Raw genomic sequence first — 16,591 nt, forward strand, 5'->3', positions numbered from 1 at the left:
TCTCATATATGTTATATTATATTATAATAGAGAGAGAGAGAGACAGAGAAAGAGAGAGAGAGAGAGAGAGAGAGAGAGAGAGGAGTGAGTCCATTAGATAGTTCAGTGATATTCTGTATACAAGTTTATCTCTTGAATCTGTGAGGGGTTTTGTTTTTACTTTTTTTTTTCTTTTTCTTTCTTTCTTTCTTTCTTTCTTTCTTTCTTTCTTTCTTTCTTTCCTTCTTTTCTGTTTTTCTATTTCATCAAAGCACTTTTCAGCTCTGGTTTATAATGGTGCCTGGAATTGAATGGAGACCCTGGAGCCTCAGGCATGAAAGTCTTTTGCATAACCATTGTACTACCTCTCACCCCCAGGCTCAGAATTAAAAAAAAAAAAAATGTGGAAAAGGGTAGAAGAGGTAAAGTCAAGGAGTTTTATTCTTTAATTCCTAGTGTTCAAGGACTCTTATTGCTATAGTTTTATCTGTTACTAACTGTCCTGCATTGTCCTAAATATACCTACCAGATGATTTAGCTCATCTGTTCAAATAAAGATTGAAAAGCATAAATTTGTTTTAAAAATAGCCAAACTGTTGCTAAATTGTGAAAACTATAGTGGTTATTCCAAGGGTAGGGATGGTGGGGCAAGGGGGTTATGCGGAAAAAACACAGAACTATCATAGTAGATGTGGTGTGGAAATATACTCCTATAGTCATAAGATCTTGTAAATCATTGTTAAATCACTTTTTTTGTTGACCTAGTAGAGTCCATGCAGGTTTGAATGCACTGTGAGGTGAGTGGGGTTTAGGGAAGTAAGAAATCAGTTAAGTCACAACCCAAGGTAATCAAAGAAAAAGTGCTTGCCAAGTATCTGATAAACAAAGTAGATGTAAATGCAAGATTTTCTTAGCATATATCTCCAAGTTTAGTTTCTAATTTAAAAAAGAGCTGATGGACCTACTACTTTTCTCATTACTGAGAGATCCAAACTCTAAATCTTCCTGTACAAGTCTGCTCAGACTGTCATAACAAAACAAAACAAAACCAAAAAAAAAACCAAAAAAAAAAAAAAATCACAAACTGGGAGAAGGTGGACTTCAAAAAAAAAAAAAAAAAAACAAAACCAGAAATTACCTTCTCCTACATCTGGTGACATGCAGTGCAAAATTAATTTATGGTAGGCTTGATTTCTCCTTAGCTCTCTCTCTTTGTCTTGCAGATGACTGCCTTCTCTCTTCTTCCTCATATGGTCCTCCTTGGTTCTGAGCATCTCTGATGTCTGTTTTTATGTCCACATTTCCTCTCCTCATAAGGATACCAATCACCCTGGGCTAAGTAAGGCCCACCCACTTGATTTAATTTAACCTTTATAACCTCCTTAAACTCTATCACAATATGTAGTCACATCCTGGGATACTAGGAAACAGGTCTTCAAGATATAAATTTGAAAATGGGGGATCAGGGGGGCATATTTCATCCTATAACTCTCCTATTGCCTAAAGCCTCAATGCACTCATAATAAGTTTTCAAACAAGCTGCATTTCTGGCAGCCTTGCCACAAAGTCTCACTCCGTCTTCCTGCCTCCAGAAGGAGATCTCTGATTCTTTACACTTTGGCTTGCAAAAAGTCCTCCAAACACATCTGCATGAATTAGCATACCATGTCCTAGATAATCAACCAGAAATGATTTAAGTGTTGCTGAAGAATATCACACCATCATGCACAAGACGATGGCTCTTGGCTTCCAATTCCATGTAAGTGTTTGATATTGATGGGCAAGTTTTGCACTTATTTTCAGATCCTTCCTCTACTTTCCTTAAAGATTTTAATTTCATATACCCCTGTAGCCCTTTGCTTTCCTTCAAGTTTTAGGGTGAACAAACTTCCTGATTTGCCCAAAATTGAAACTCTTCCCAGGAAAGGGAACTTATAATGCAAATACCTGCTTACCCTCCTGCCCTGTCATTCATTACCAAATGGTGTCACTTCCCTTATGTCATAAAAAAGAGTGAAGGTAAACTGTCCCAACTTCTTCCTCCAAGATTCCCTTCCAGAGCATACATAACTTTATACTCATCACTTAACTCCAGTCTTGGAGAGGGGAAGGTATATTATTATTGGTTTAGAATTCAATTCCTTACTGTTATGAAGGGCCTCTTTTAACACTTCTTTCTGAAATGTCAACATTTTCACCTTCATTATACAAATGTCTTCTAATCTTTCCTATCATCAAAATCATATATTCTTTACACTATTCTGTTCCTACTTAGCAAAAGTTCTACTCATCTTTCTTCTACTTTAAATTTTCTTGGAAGAGATACCAAATAATCTCATTGATTCCAGTGACTTCTCCAAAGTTATCTCTAACAAAGATCTCTCCTAAAATGCAGATCCTCTTCTTCATCTGCCTGCGAACTTCTATCTTGATAAGTCATAAGTATTTTTTTAAGATTTTATTTATTTATTAATGATAAAGATAGAAGGAGAGAGAGAAAGAACCAGACATCACTCTGGTACATGTGCTGCTGCTGGGGATTGAACTCAGGACCTCATGCTTGAGAGTCCGATGCTTTATCCACTGCACCACCTCCCAGACCACTCATAAGCATTTTAAACTCATTATCTCACAAAATCACTTTTCTTTATGTCCCCCTTCTTCTAATGTTACTATCGTGGAACCACAGTTTATTCAGCTTTCCAAAGTATAAACCAGGTCATTGTTTTATCTTCTATATATCTTCTGCCACATTCACCATTGCCTCCTCTATGCTAAACAACTTATTTTGTTCTTTACACTCACCTCTGACCCCCTACTGTTATCACAACAGACTCTAAGTGGGTTTTTTCAGCTCCTAGTTCTAGCCCTACCTCCTCATGAAGTTGCCATCTGTGAAGTCTTGGACTGAGTGATTTCTGTCTATCATGTGGAATACACAACATCCTTGACTTTCTTCTTCTGAATGACTCAAGATCAGTGTGTAATTTATAATATGTAACAAAATAACTGAATCATTAGCTCCACTGATTTTGTAACTGATTCAGATAACAGTATAAACTAACTAGAGGTAGACAAGGAAACTTCCTGTGTTGATACATTGCAGAAAAATAATGTGTTATCACATAGTACTGCACCTTTGTAAAGAACTATGCCGGGAGTAGGACTGGAGTAAGGATCCTAGTTCAAGCCCCCGGCTCGCAGACTGCAGGGGAGTTGCTTCACAGGTAGTGAAGCAGATTTATGTTTTGCTAGGAGATGAAATAAGACTACTGGATGGTAACATTTGCCTAGAAGTTATATTGTTAATGAACTGTTTGGCTTAAAATTCAATACCCACACTTTGTATGCCAGACTGATGCTTTGGTTCTCCATCTCTATCATGAATGAATGAATGAATGAATGAATGAATGAATGAATGAATGAATGAATGAACGAGTCTCTTTTAAAGCTATTTTTTAGATATCTGTACTGCAGGAGGGCTGATCTTACATCTTGCAGATCCTATGGTCTCTGATTCATTGTTGGTTTTAATCAAAATAAAGTACTGGTTAGAGTTTTGAATAGAAGACCAGACTTTAGAATATCACTGCTCTCTTATTACCCTCCATAACTCCAGCTCCCGCCCACTATGCACGACTACCCTGGTTACATCTTCTATTAGCAACCTCAGCCCCTGGAGTCTGGCAATTCACCTACTCCTTCTACCCCCCCCAGTCATTCATGGTAACAGTTTCCTATGTTTCTTCACGTCTGAATTACCTCACTCCTTTGTGGTTGACACCACATTAAAATCAAAATTTCCTTAACAGTTCCCTCTACCCCCAAAATTGGCTTTTGAAGTCAGAAACAATGTTCTATTAATCTCAGTACTCCCAACATCCTTCTCAGTCCTCCATGGATAGGTTTTAATATACTGCATTGAAGCACAAAAGTTGAAGTTTTCAGACAAAAAGAGATACAAGAGAGTTAAGACAAGATTTGGATCAGAGTAACACAATTTAAACTGAAAACAGTAAATCTGAGAACTATTTCAAGTTGGACTTCTAGTAGGTGAACTTTGTTCTCTTTGGCACGTCATTTCTCAGTCTACTAGATTATAATCCAGTCATTGCTTGAAAATCATCTTTAATTTCAGTGAGGCAATGCAATCAATAAAGGTATTAATTACTCTTGACACATGCTTTGGAACAATAAAGAGCTATCATTTTACTCCAACCACTGTCATTTTTCTCCTCAAGATCAGGTAGGGAAAACCAAACAAAAGTATCTTGGAGATCTAAAAGACCCTTAGAAGTTTGAGGACACAAAATTATTTCCATGAGTCAAGACTCCAAGGTAAAAAATATGAAACTCTTTGACAGAGTAGTTTTACAATAATATTCAATATAAATAAAAGCAATTCTTTACCACAGTCCACACCATATAAAGCAAAGTGATTCGGGAAACAGAAATATACTATTATCAGTTAGATATTAATAAAAAGATCCATCTAAGATAAATTACATGGTATTCTAGCAATAGTCAGGATTACCAATCAGTGTCTGAAATTCTGGTCACTGGTTTAGTGTACACACACACACACACACACACACACACACACACACACACACACACACCATACATCTCCATGCACCTCTCGGGTCTTCCAATAAAGTATTCTTTCAACTTGGACATACAGATATAGTACAACAGTACTTATTTGTCTGTATTGAATTATCTTGAATTCAATGTACCAAAAAATCTTTAACATAAAGTCATAATGGAATTTCTTCATATGGTCATATTTGTATTACTGGGGAACGGTTTTCTAATCATCTATTTAACATTAGGGGGGAATTTGCAAAAATAATTCATCTCTCCCTAATCATACAGCATATTTCATATTAAGGAATTTTCCCAGAGTTGATTTTCTACACTTGTGTGAGTCATGATGGTAGTTGTCTTAGAAGCAAGGTATGACCCATGTGTTGTGTGAAATATTGCAGGTGCCAGTTACAACAGAGTCACCATTGTGTTTTTGTAACCCAGTCAGTGTAAATAGCTAAGTGTCTTAAAGTGAATCCAAGTGTGCCTGTTGTCCAGAAGGTCAATTATCACACAGTGTTAGTCAACTGGAATTGCATTACTATTAATCAGGGTGCTTTCATTTTTGTTTTTAATATGCAATACTGGCTTATTAGAATGAAGAAAATATATCACAGCAAACAATGAATCAGATATTGTTACACAATAATCTAAACTTCCAGAGTTTATAAGGATTACACAAAACAACCAAGTCATGCAATGAGTTTGTGTTTGATTTACAGTAAACTATAGACTTCTTTGAGAAGATTTGTACTTGAAATTAATGCCTATGTCTTCAATTTTTTATGTTGTTATGCTGAAATTACATAATTTGTAATGACTGGCATAGTTGATCTCCACTTTTTGTGTGAAAGCAGTGAATATAGAAACTGATGCTTCAATTTTATTTTTGCAAACAACTTTTATTTCAAATAAGGTTGTTATAGTTATTTTCTTGGATTTTCACATTTAGGTGTTATTCTTCAAGCATGTTTTCTTCTAATGAAAATACTCCTTGTGATAATGAAGCAGCATCTTTCTGCAAACAAAAAATAAGAACTAATGCCATCTTGATGGTAAAGCATTAAAATCTAAATACACTAAGATTGTGCATATATAAATTGTATGACTGAAGTTTAATAAATCTTGCCAATTTTTTAACAATAATTCATCACTTCCTATAAAGTTTTACTTGTTTCCTTTAATGAATATTGTTTTATGTAGAGCAAAATTGTTGTAAAATAGAAAACCTGATGTGAAATATAAAATTAATATTTATTTTAGTTTAATGGTTTTGAAAATATTTTAACTAATATCTTACTTTAAGGAAAAGCAAGGCTTTTTTGCAACAGATGTTGCAAAAGCAGAGACTCAACAGTTAGCCATCCTTGGTATTAATTCTATTTACTATACATAAAAAGTTGCCTTATGTTGCTAAAATTATTGCTTTTAATCTTTTGTAGGAATTTTCAAAGAGCCCTGAATATGAAATTTGCTGCCTGACATTTTTATAACAATCAAGCTGAATGATTTTAAAAATTTACTTTCAGAAAGGTAATTTGATAGTTACAGATGTTTTAATCTTTGGAAACCATTACATGTTCATTTTCCTTTCAGCATTAATTATACATAATGACCTGCACCTATCACATACTCTGGAAGAAAAGCATATTTGTTTGCACTTCCAATACTTTTAAAATTAAAATAATTTATTTTTAACAATAAAGACAGACTGTTAAATTGCTAAGATCTCAGTAATTATGAAGATTTTTCTTTAGTTATTCCATCTAGAAAAATTTGTCATAAATAAAACTGTTACATAAATTTCCCAAGTAATAGCTTAATTACTTATAAACTCTGGAAACCATTAGTTTATCTTCCTTTGAAGTGTGTAAGGCAACTTTCCAGACTGAGAGTAAAACACTTGTCAGTTTTTTATGTGATGAACTTACTTTCTTTTTGCTATTTGAGATGATTTGAAAAAGGAGATGGAGTGGAATACACTTTAATGTTTGTAAGATTAAAAGGTGAAGCAGTCAGTTTACAAATGGCTTCTGCAACAATGCTTAATAAAGTATCAAAAAATGAATACTCTGAAAATTATAATTTATGTGTTTATGGAAATCATTGAAACAGATATTCTGGTTCAAAGATAAAGTTGTGCTTGAATGGCACCAATATTGTAAAAGATTGATGAGGACTGTCCTCAACATTCTCAGCCTCATAATGTCATCCCTTACACAAACCACCAAATTACTGTAGCTGTCTCTTTTTTCTCTTCCTTGTAACAACTTACTCCCCGCTTTCTCCCCTTGCCTTCAATCTGCCCCCAGCCCCGGTCCGCCCGCCCATTCTATTACTTTCTGCCTCTAGGTGTCTGTCGCCCACGCCCCCAATCCTCCACCCCTGGCACACAATGGAGACAGACACCTTTCTCACCCCACCTGCCCATCCTGTTTCCCTAGCGTCTCTCTCTTTTTCAATGCAGTTCTCACTCTCAGGGTGCACCCCCAACCTCCTTTGCTGAACACAGATCAAAGCAAGTTCGAAATATAAGAGGTTATTGTGAGATTGAAACACGATATGCCTGAATATTAACAAAAAAAAAAAAAAAAAGAGGTAAGAAAAAAAAAAAAAGACTATGGAAGACAGTCGGATGCCGACTTCTTGGCAGGTCCGGACTCTGCTAGAATTGTCGCTGCGCTTGAGCGCAGGTGGGGGCAGAGTCTCTCTCTGAGGCCGCCTTGTTAAAGGCCAGCCGGATGACTATTATTGCAGCCATTGCATCAGATGGAGCCAGCACCTGAGGCCACTCGCTCCCTTCTGACCTTGGCGGTCAATGAGCAAGGTCATCTGTAATTCCATCGTCAGACTACAGGATTGTTTACCGGGCTGTATACTGGGGGAGAGAAACTGAGGGCCAAGAAAGGCGGGCAGGTGGCTTCCCTTGGGATCTCTCCAGCTGGTGAAGGCCCCTACCAGGTCCTGAACAGCAAACTTTTTTGTGCTATTTTGCACATTTCGAAACGATATTAACTTCCTTCCTATATCGCCCCCCTACTGGAAGTCATAATTACAAGTCACCCTTCCCTCTGGAGACAGGAATCGCTGTAAACACTCCCTGCAAGTCAACTTACTTTGGGGATGTATTTTGCATTTTTCATAGCCCTCACCCCTCTCCAGACCTATATGTCAAGGAAAGGGGAGTTGCGACATGACACATTAATGTTTTTTATCAAGGGACGCTCTCTGCTCCTACAGAGAGGGAGGGAGAGAGAAGGAAACATGCGGCAGCTCCAGCAGAAATTCATATTCTGAGAATGCTCCTCTCTCACCTGAAATAAATCCTGGGCCTACCCACACAAACCCAGCAGCACTTATTTATTTGCATGTCATGCTTATAATATGGTAGAAAGCAAGATGGATCTTCTAGGAGGGGAGGAGATGAGGCTCACCTTTCAGATTTGCTCTCTTAAATAAAAAAGAATTGTCCGACGAGGCGCCTAAGAATTTATCTTGAGTTTGTGGTCATTATCTCTATTATATAGCCTTGGCAATAAATAAATCGAGTAGTTGCTATCCAACAATAAAAGCGTAGTGTATGGGACACCTTACTATTACTTTCTTAATAATCCGCCGTTTCTTTCACTTTAAATCTTCCCAAGCCCTGTCTTCCCACTTGTTTACAAGGATCTATCTTCACCCCTTTGAGGTACCAGACCACTCGGTTCATTTTTACATTTCGTGAAGACAATAAGTTTTCCTGTCTAGGCTTTGTTTTTCCTCCTATTTCTAGGCTGTCTAATCTGCTACAAGACAAAAGGTCGGCCCGGATCAGATACCCCATCCCCACTTCCATGTGAGCCATCATCTAGTGCTTCGGGCTCCTGGAGTCCGCGTGGCCCCGGGCACCGGCTCCCCGGGCTCCAAGGGGAAGGCATCATCGCAGATTCAGGGTGACAGGGCCGGGCTGGGTGGGCTAGGCACTCCCCAGGGTGCACACGGAGTCCGGGGGGGCTAAATTGGAGAGGCTCTACCCAGCGAACTAGCCTTATGATGGCTTTCACCGCACTTCTTGATTGCGTGTACCGCGTTGGGGCGTGGGGGTGAGGGGAGACCCTTTCATCTGAAGTCTCCCGGATCACCCTAAGCTCAGGCGGGATGCCGCACCCCAGCGTTGAGCAGCCTGGACTCGCCTGGGAGGTCTGTCAGCTCCACTGCAGGGCGGCGGAACCCTTCCCAGGGGCTCCTCCTGGTAGGGGTGGGGGACAGCGCCAAGGCAGGGGGCTGGCCCTGCTCTGAGATTCCCAGGCAGGCAGCTGACTGGAGAGCCTGAGCGCACAGCCAGCACCCGGCCTCTGCCCGCACACCTGGGACTCACTTCCACTCGACACTGTGGTACACCCGACCCCCAAACAAACAAACAAACAAACATACAAACATGATCCAGAGCCCCATAACCAGGCTGAAGGTGCAATCTGTTCTAGGCCAGAGCATTCCAGAACTTTAGGGGTCTTGAGCCCGGCTGGAGGGATGAGCCCAACCTATGGACAGCCCGCGTCTTCCAAAGCCCTCAGCACAGGCTTGGAGGCCAGTGCGAAGTGACGCAAGCAAGTGGGGCAAGCAAGCAGCAAAGGACCGTCTAATCCGCGGAGCTAGAGATGCGGGTGCAGGGGGTGTGGAGTGGGTCGGGGGAGAACGGGGTAAAGAGGCAGTAAGCCCAGGAAAGAAAATAAACAGACCTGCAGTGCATCCCCTTTTGTTTATTACACTGCTGGTCTCAAGATACCAACTCAACCACAAGAAACCTCATAGCAAGCTTGTGTGTGTGTGTGTGTGTGTGTGTGTGTGTGTGTGTGTGTGTGTGTGTGTGTGTGTGTGTTGTGTGATTTAGATCACAAGATAAAGCTGGAGACCAATTCTCTAAGTCTTGAGAAAAAGAAGCCTCAGCAAGGCTACTGATAGCCAAGAGACCGGTGAACTTCTCACCTTTAACTCAGTAACAATCCTTAGAATAATTAATTATAAAAATGATAATGATAATAATAATAATACACACGTGTGTGTGTTTCACTGTTAATTGCATTTTGCTGGGATGGACTTTATGACTCAAAAACAAGCGGCTGGGAAAATATTCACGTTTGGGACAGAAAACATTTTTATTTATATCTTTGACATTTAAAAGAGCAGAATTAATTTGTCCTGTCTACATTACCATTGAGAGAAAGTTTCAGAAATCTACCCAGGGGGAAATGTAAGGGAGGAGGGGGAAAGAAAGTGCAGAAAAAAAAAAAAGGTAAAAAGAAAAGCTAGGCTTGGTTTCTTCTTATTTCAGATCTGTAATCAATCATTGAAATAGGAGACAGAAAAATTGTAAAGATTCGATAGATTAAAATGCAAATGAAAGGTAGAAAAAGAAACATTAACATGGTGATCAAAGATTTAATAACCATAAATCAAGTTTTTTTCTTTTGCAGCTGCAGTTTGTGTGTTTATGTTTTAATCATGTTTGCTCCATAAATAAATAATTTCTGAAACGAGACTAATTTTTCATTATTTTAACTGTGGGCTATAATACTAAATATTAAAAATAGAAACCATACATGATGTCAGATATCCAACCAAATAAAAGAAAGACTTCAGTTGATTGGTTAAAATCAAGAAGTTTCATTTGTGTGCTTTGCAAACCAGAGCACTAGGTTAAAAAAATTCTATCTTATCTGACAAGCCCCCCAATTTTATTTTCTCTTTAATATTTATGTTAAGGACAAGATACTATTTATATTAAATATATGCATTGCTGCATATCTATTTCAGTTTGAGCATTTTCTAAAAACAAAAATGCCAGAATATTTAAATAATGCAACCATATATTATGTAAGTGACTTGACAGAATCCTGGGATAGTACTTTTAGAAGATCTGCCTTCCAGAGAACTAAGTGACAGTTTGATACAATTAAAACTTTTAAAAATCTATCTCAGTAAAGCTCTCATTATAAATGGGAATATTTTACTCCTTTGTCTTGCAGTCATTCAGATTAACTTTTTTTTTTATGACAAGCCTTCACTTTATCGGAACACTGTTTTAACTACTATTGTCTCATATGGTGAGGGCTTTTTATTTAAATCCATTTATTTTATATGTTAATTTCTATGTTTTGGTATAAAATTATTTCTAAACTTTAAAGATAGATACTAGTATTTATGATCTTTCCTTTTTGGGTAGTCTTTTATGTGGGAAAAGTCAGCTTCAGAAATATAGAAAGTTTTCTCTTTTTGATAATACAGACCTGCAAAATAGACTTAAAATACATTCTTTGCTTAATTGTTTTTGAAGAAGTTATTCACCCTAATTTATTGCCATGATGAATTAGAGTTATCTCCCTAACTACCCTTTCCACAAATTAAATAGATGATCAAAATTTGGATGTGTTTACTGCCCTAACACCTTTCAGTTATATGTGGTGTCCATTCTCTACAGTCCAGCTACACAATCATGTTTTCACTGTGACAGTCCAATAATGCATTTAGTTTAAAATTACACTTGGACCTTTGTAAAAAAAAAATTCATTTACTTGAGTGCAACAAGATGACTTGATTTTCATGGGATTACATGAATTTCAGTCAATGTTACTGGTACATTTATGCTCAACTAAATACTTGCCTTAATAGACAAATGAACTTCTTTTTATTTGCTGGAGTTTGTAGACGGTTTTAGATACAGTGTTCAACTGATTTAGTTATTGTTGTTGTGAGAATCGAACTGGCACAAAAGTCATTTATCTAAACCGAAGAGATATGACTCTGTAAAAGGGAGAGGCAAGGGCAGAGTCACCGGGAATTATTTCAGTTTATAGCTCTTATTAATTAAACCGGATGTGATTTTATTCTGATCTTTTAGTACCGACCTTGTTAAAAAGCTCCCACGTACCTCTCCCCCACGACCACCACCCTATTTTTTCCTTCATTAGATAATTCTGGTCCTTTTCTGATGCGGATTGCTTTTTCTATATTATGTCACTGAGCAGTTGCGGTATAAAATCGTGTGTCCTCTGACCACTGCACCCCTCCCAGGAAAAGGAAGGAAAAAAAAGAAAGAAAAAGAAAAGAACAAATGCTTTCCCCATTCAGTCTTAGTATCCTGTGTCGCTGAAATTCAAGACAGGTACTTGATTTAGCATTTAAGCAAAAGGTTACACAAACCGCGTTTTAAAAAGTGTTGGGATGTCCGACAGGGTCAGTCCCAGATCAGATCATTTTTTGAATGCAGACCTAAAGATAATGAGTACTTGTTGTATTAAAGGGGACAAACAGTACTTTGGCTTCCTCTGACCCCAGAATGCACGGCTCGGTTTCATTGATCATCCTCCTTTATGAGATAATGCAATTACAAACATCAATAAGGGGCTGCAAGGGGAATCATTATGCGGTGACAGTGATAAATGACGGTGCAGAAATAGCATGCCCCCCCCCCAACAATCCAGGAGCCCAGGGGCTCCAGGGGCTGAACACAGTCGCCAAGGAAACAGATGACATCCCAAACGGCACCAAAGGAAGAAGAAGGAGAAGAAAAAGAAGGAAAAAAAAAAAAAATGAACAGTCTTTCTTTGCCTTTCACTCTTCCGTCTTCCAAAGAGTTAGTTTTGGCTCCAGCAGCAGCTGCCACACAGCCATTTCGTTATTTCAGACATTAAAGACTGGAGCGGGCACTGGAAGCCCCCTCCCCTCTGCCCCCACCCCACCAGATAATACACAAAGCTCGCTGTTCACAGTTTAGGACTACCTGAAAATGCACAACTTGAAACTCAGATGGGGGGGCTGGGGGGTTATTAGGAGACCATTATTGCAGTGTATTTGCCCCCACTCTCACGATCGCTGGTTGGAAACTGAGTGTCCAGAACTAGCCGGCGCCTCTTGCGGAGGGCAGAACGGGGCGCGTGGCTTGCCCCCCTCTCCCCGCGGTGCCAGACGTTGCTCCGTGCCAGGCCGGGGGGGGGGTGGGCGGGTGGTGTTGGTGGTGGTGGTGGCAAGAGGCTGCGAGGGGCGCACGCCGCTTGGCCGGGTTTCTTGGGAGCTAGGTTTATCAACGGGCTCGGGGGTCGCCCCCAAATTGAGGAACAGGGTTCTTTAAAGCCTGGGACGTCCTCAAGCTTTCCAGAGGGCTTTGCTGAGCCATTATTGCCATCCACCCTGGTCCAGGAAGGTGGGCGAGCAAGGCGGGGTTGTCAGACTGCAGCGCAGGGCTAGTGAGGGGGGGTAGGGGAGGGGAGGGTCTGGGGACACTCGGTGAAGTGCCCGCTACTTTGGGCAAAGAAGGGAGGTAGCATGGGCAAAAGGCTGAGGGGGGTCCTAGGAGGACACCTATCAGAGAGGGGAGGAGGAAGGCAGGCTCGTCAGAGGTCGCCACCCCCACAGAAAACAGACTGGGGGCCCTGACCCGGCCGGGCAACCTGGGCGGCGAGCGCGGCCCCTGGTGCCAGGAGCGAGGCGGACCGAGAAAGAGCAGGTGAAATTCTCGCCGCCTCCGGATTCACCAGGTCCCGGGTCTCCTTTTCCGCCCGGTGAGGAGATCACCGCTCGAGTAATGAACTTAATGCTTTAGGGAAAAGGTGAGAATGTCTGCCAGTGGGCCGGGGGAAGAACTGGCCAGCCGATCGATGGGAGACTGGCTTAAAACTAAATCCCTTTTCTCCAGGGCTTTGCTTTTCCCGCCGTGGGCTCCGCACGGCGGACTGACAGGAGACTGCGCGCGGGATGACCACCCTGGGGAGCCGCCAGAAGAACCGAACCCCTAAAAATGCCCCTCGCTTCTCCACTCTTGGGGCTGTATCTGGGTTTTTTTTTGGGGGGGTGGGGAGGGTGGTGGGGTGGGCGTGGAAGGTGGCAAATGACTTTTGAAAGTTCAGATGTTGGCCAGCTCTCTGTGTTGTTTGTTTTTCGTCTCAGCTCCGCCAGCGGAGAGAACAGCACGGACGCTAGGCGGGCAGATGGGCCCCTGCTCTGCCGCCCGCCGCCTCCCGTGAGGCTCCCGCGCTCCCCCTCGTCGCTCTTTCCCAGGCCCAGGAATTCCCAGCCTGGCGCAAACTCTGCACCTGTCCACCCCGAGTGCTCCGGGCGGCCCATCAATCAGCCTAGTGGTTGCGGGGTAGCAGGCGAGAGAGGCTGAGCCCAGGAGTGGGGGTGGGGCCCGTTGTTCACGCAGCAGGACGCCCCACTGCCCTTGCCGGGTGCCTCTCCAGGTCTACTCGCCAGCTTTGCGTCCAGCCATGTAGGAACTTTCTTCATGTGACTCGAGGGCCTGCTGGGATCCGCCAGGCTGGGGAAGCTGGGAGAGGCCTGAGCCCGACCAGGAGGGGCCCCCACCTAAGGTGCCAAGGTGCTTGCGACTCCCGACTCCTACCTTGGGGTTCGCAGCCCCACCGCTCCCGGCCCTCCCTAGCCCCAGTCTGGCGGGGGGGGCAGGCCTCTGGTCCGCCACAAAGCACAGCTATGGATTCTGCAAGATGGGGGGGTGGGGGGAGTTTCCAGAAAGTCTCCACCCCCCTCTGCTTCTTTACATCCGTCTACGCAGACCCCGGGTCGCCAAGGTTGCAGGGATGAAGCTGTTGGCCCCGCACGCAAGCGCCGGGGTTGCCCCTCAGGTGCTCAGGACTCCGGGCGGGGAGCTAGCCGCCCTAGAACTCGGCCGCGGGGGCTCCTAGCAGCTGGCGCTACGGCGAAAGGAACTTCTCCAGGGGCCTAGAGCCTGGCCTGGCCTCAGGCATCTCCCCTTCAAGTCTAGTCAGCAGACTAGGGAGAGGGTGGGGGTGCGCTGCACGCAACAACGAACCCCGAGCGCAAAGTCCGTGCTCCGCGCGGGAGGGAGGCGCAGGCGGGAGGGGCGGCGGGGCCGCGGCTGCCTCTAAGGACCCTTAGCCTCCGCGCTAGCGGCCCGGGGTCGGAACCTCCCACCGCCGCTTCTTCCTGCCTCCCCCTCCTTCCCCAGCCTCCGGGAACCCTGCGAGCCCAAGCTTCCTTCCGCGAGCTCCCCGGGGCCAAAACCCCAGCTCCCCGCCGGGAGCTGCAGCCTCGGGGTTGGGGGGCGCTTCTCCCTGGGGTGCAACTCCCCGGCCCGCGCGCCGCAGGGAGACACCCGCTGCCTCCCGAGGAACTCCTAATACCATCCATACAGCTTTAATGCGTTTATAATTCGATAAGTGATTTCAATTTGAAATTGTTAGTAACTAATTTTATGGGTAATTTTTCCACATCAAATATTTAAGCATCAGATTAAGGGAGCCAGTTCCGACACAGGATAGTAAAGGGTTTCCCCCTCCCCCAGTCTCCCCCCCCAACACACACACACACACACACACACACACACACACACACACACACACACACACACACACACACACACACACACACACACACACACACACACACACACACACACACACACACACACACACACACACACACACACACACACACACACACACACACACACGGCCTGCGCCCCCGCCTCCCTATGTTTCCTACCCAGTCATTTTTCCAAATCCCCAAAAGATGGCAGTCGAAGCCGACATTCTTCTTTTCCGGTGATTCTGCGAAGGGGGGGGGGGGAGAAAGCGAGATGTGGGAAGGAGGAGGAGAGCCTAGGAGGGTGGGAGGAGGGAGTGGGAGGGGGTGGGGAGAGGAGGGAGAGGAAGAAAGGAAAGGATGAGAACGAGGGGGAGAAACTAGATGTCGCCTGGACTTTTCAAAATAAGTCTTTCACACATTTCTAGCACCAGCAAGAAGCAATGGTGAATTTCCTGGAAATGTCCTGACTGAAAAGAATGGGGGAAAAAATGCCTTGTAGGCTCAAAGAAGATGTGAGAAATTCAGCACTTTCAAACTAAACTCTTCATCCAGACAGACTTTTTGATACTTCTTTGTAGTTTAAGATGACGTACAAGTACGGAACAAATAAAGAATTTGTTTCCTTGAGGACAGGACTCTGTAAATTACTTAATGGGGGAGAAGAGGTAGGGGTGGGGAAAGGTGAAAGGCGGGAGTACTGTGGGCAAAGGGGAGTCTTGGGGCCATCAGCCTATGAATTGCAGACCAGTTGCCAAAACTTTTTTTTTCCCCTGCTGCTGCTGTGGCTGCCTTTGCTGCTGCCTTTGCTTTGAATGTGGGTAACTAGGAAACAGCAAGCCGTCTGAGAAGACGGAATTTCCAACGTGTAAAATGTTCTTAACGGAACCATTGAGCGAGTGCAATAAGGCGTGAGGGGGAACTAATCTTCCCATTTAAATGTTTGTGGCAATTTTATCTAAATGAATTTTAATGCTAAACGAGGGTAATTCCCCATTTGTAGCGCGTTTACTTCTCTTTCCTGTGCTTCTAAAGCAGTCGAACATCATGCAATGAACAATAACAATAAAAATACTGCCAAGGCATATTATTCATTTTGAATGTGTTATAATTACAGCTGCTTAAATATGATAGGGAAAATATTTTTTGATTTTTAAGACTAGCTTAGTCATACTAAAAAGTAGTTTCACTCTAATACACAAACATCCATAAAAATTAAAAGCATGTACACTTGGTGTGCCCTCCTTTAGAAGAGGGCGTTTTGTTTTTGCCTTGTAAGAAACATTAAAAACACTCTCAGCACCCCCATTATTTTTCCTTTCTTGGGTAAGTATCCTCTATAATCACTGAGCTGGCTCTGAAATTTATGAGGAAAAGCTAAAACATATTAGGGGAGGGTTGGGGTGTTCAGTCAGGGAGAAAGGGAAAATTTACTAGAGCAAGAGGGTTTCCTTGAGAAAATCCTCACAGAGAAGGGAAAATCCAGGCAAAAGACACAATGTGTTTTATCACTGAGCACCAAATGATGTTAGTTTTTCACATTCCCAATTCCTCTTCACTTGTATTCTTTTCTCACCTTTTCCCTCCCTCTTTCCCTCTGTCCTTTCCCCAGCCACCACTAACCCACCCCCACTTCCCTTCCTTTCCCTCCTGCACTGGGCAAAAACTTCTTCCAAGAATAATGGCTGAAAGTACCAATTCACCC

General features: G+C 42.7%; 1 long non-coding RNA gene across 1 annotated transcript; it reads left to right on the forward strand.

Moving 5' to 3' along the window:
- The first annotated feature begins 12,816 nt into the window (after nucleotides 1-12,816).
- LOC132537485 (uncharacterized) lies at nucleotides 12,817-15,110 on the forward strand. Its single transcript, XR_009548938.1, has 3 exons — nucleotides 12,817-13,154; nucleotides 13,241-13,371; nucleotides 13,492-15,110. It is a non-coding gene; the product is annotated as an uncharacterized LOC132537485 (long non-coding RNA).
- Nucleotides 15,111-16,591: the final 1,481 nt, after the last annotated feature.

The sequence above is a fragment of the Erinaceus europaeus genome, chromosome 3 (assembly GCF_950295315.1).
Source record: "Erinaceus europaeus chromosome 3, mEriEur2.1, whole genome shotgun sequence".
Taxonomy (NCBI): domain Eukaryota; kingdom Metazoa; phylum Chordata; class Mammalia; order Eulipotyphla; family Erinaceidae; genus Erinaceus; species Erinaceus europaeus.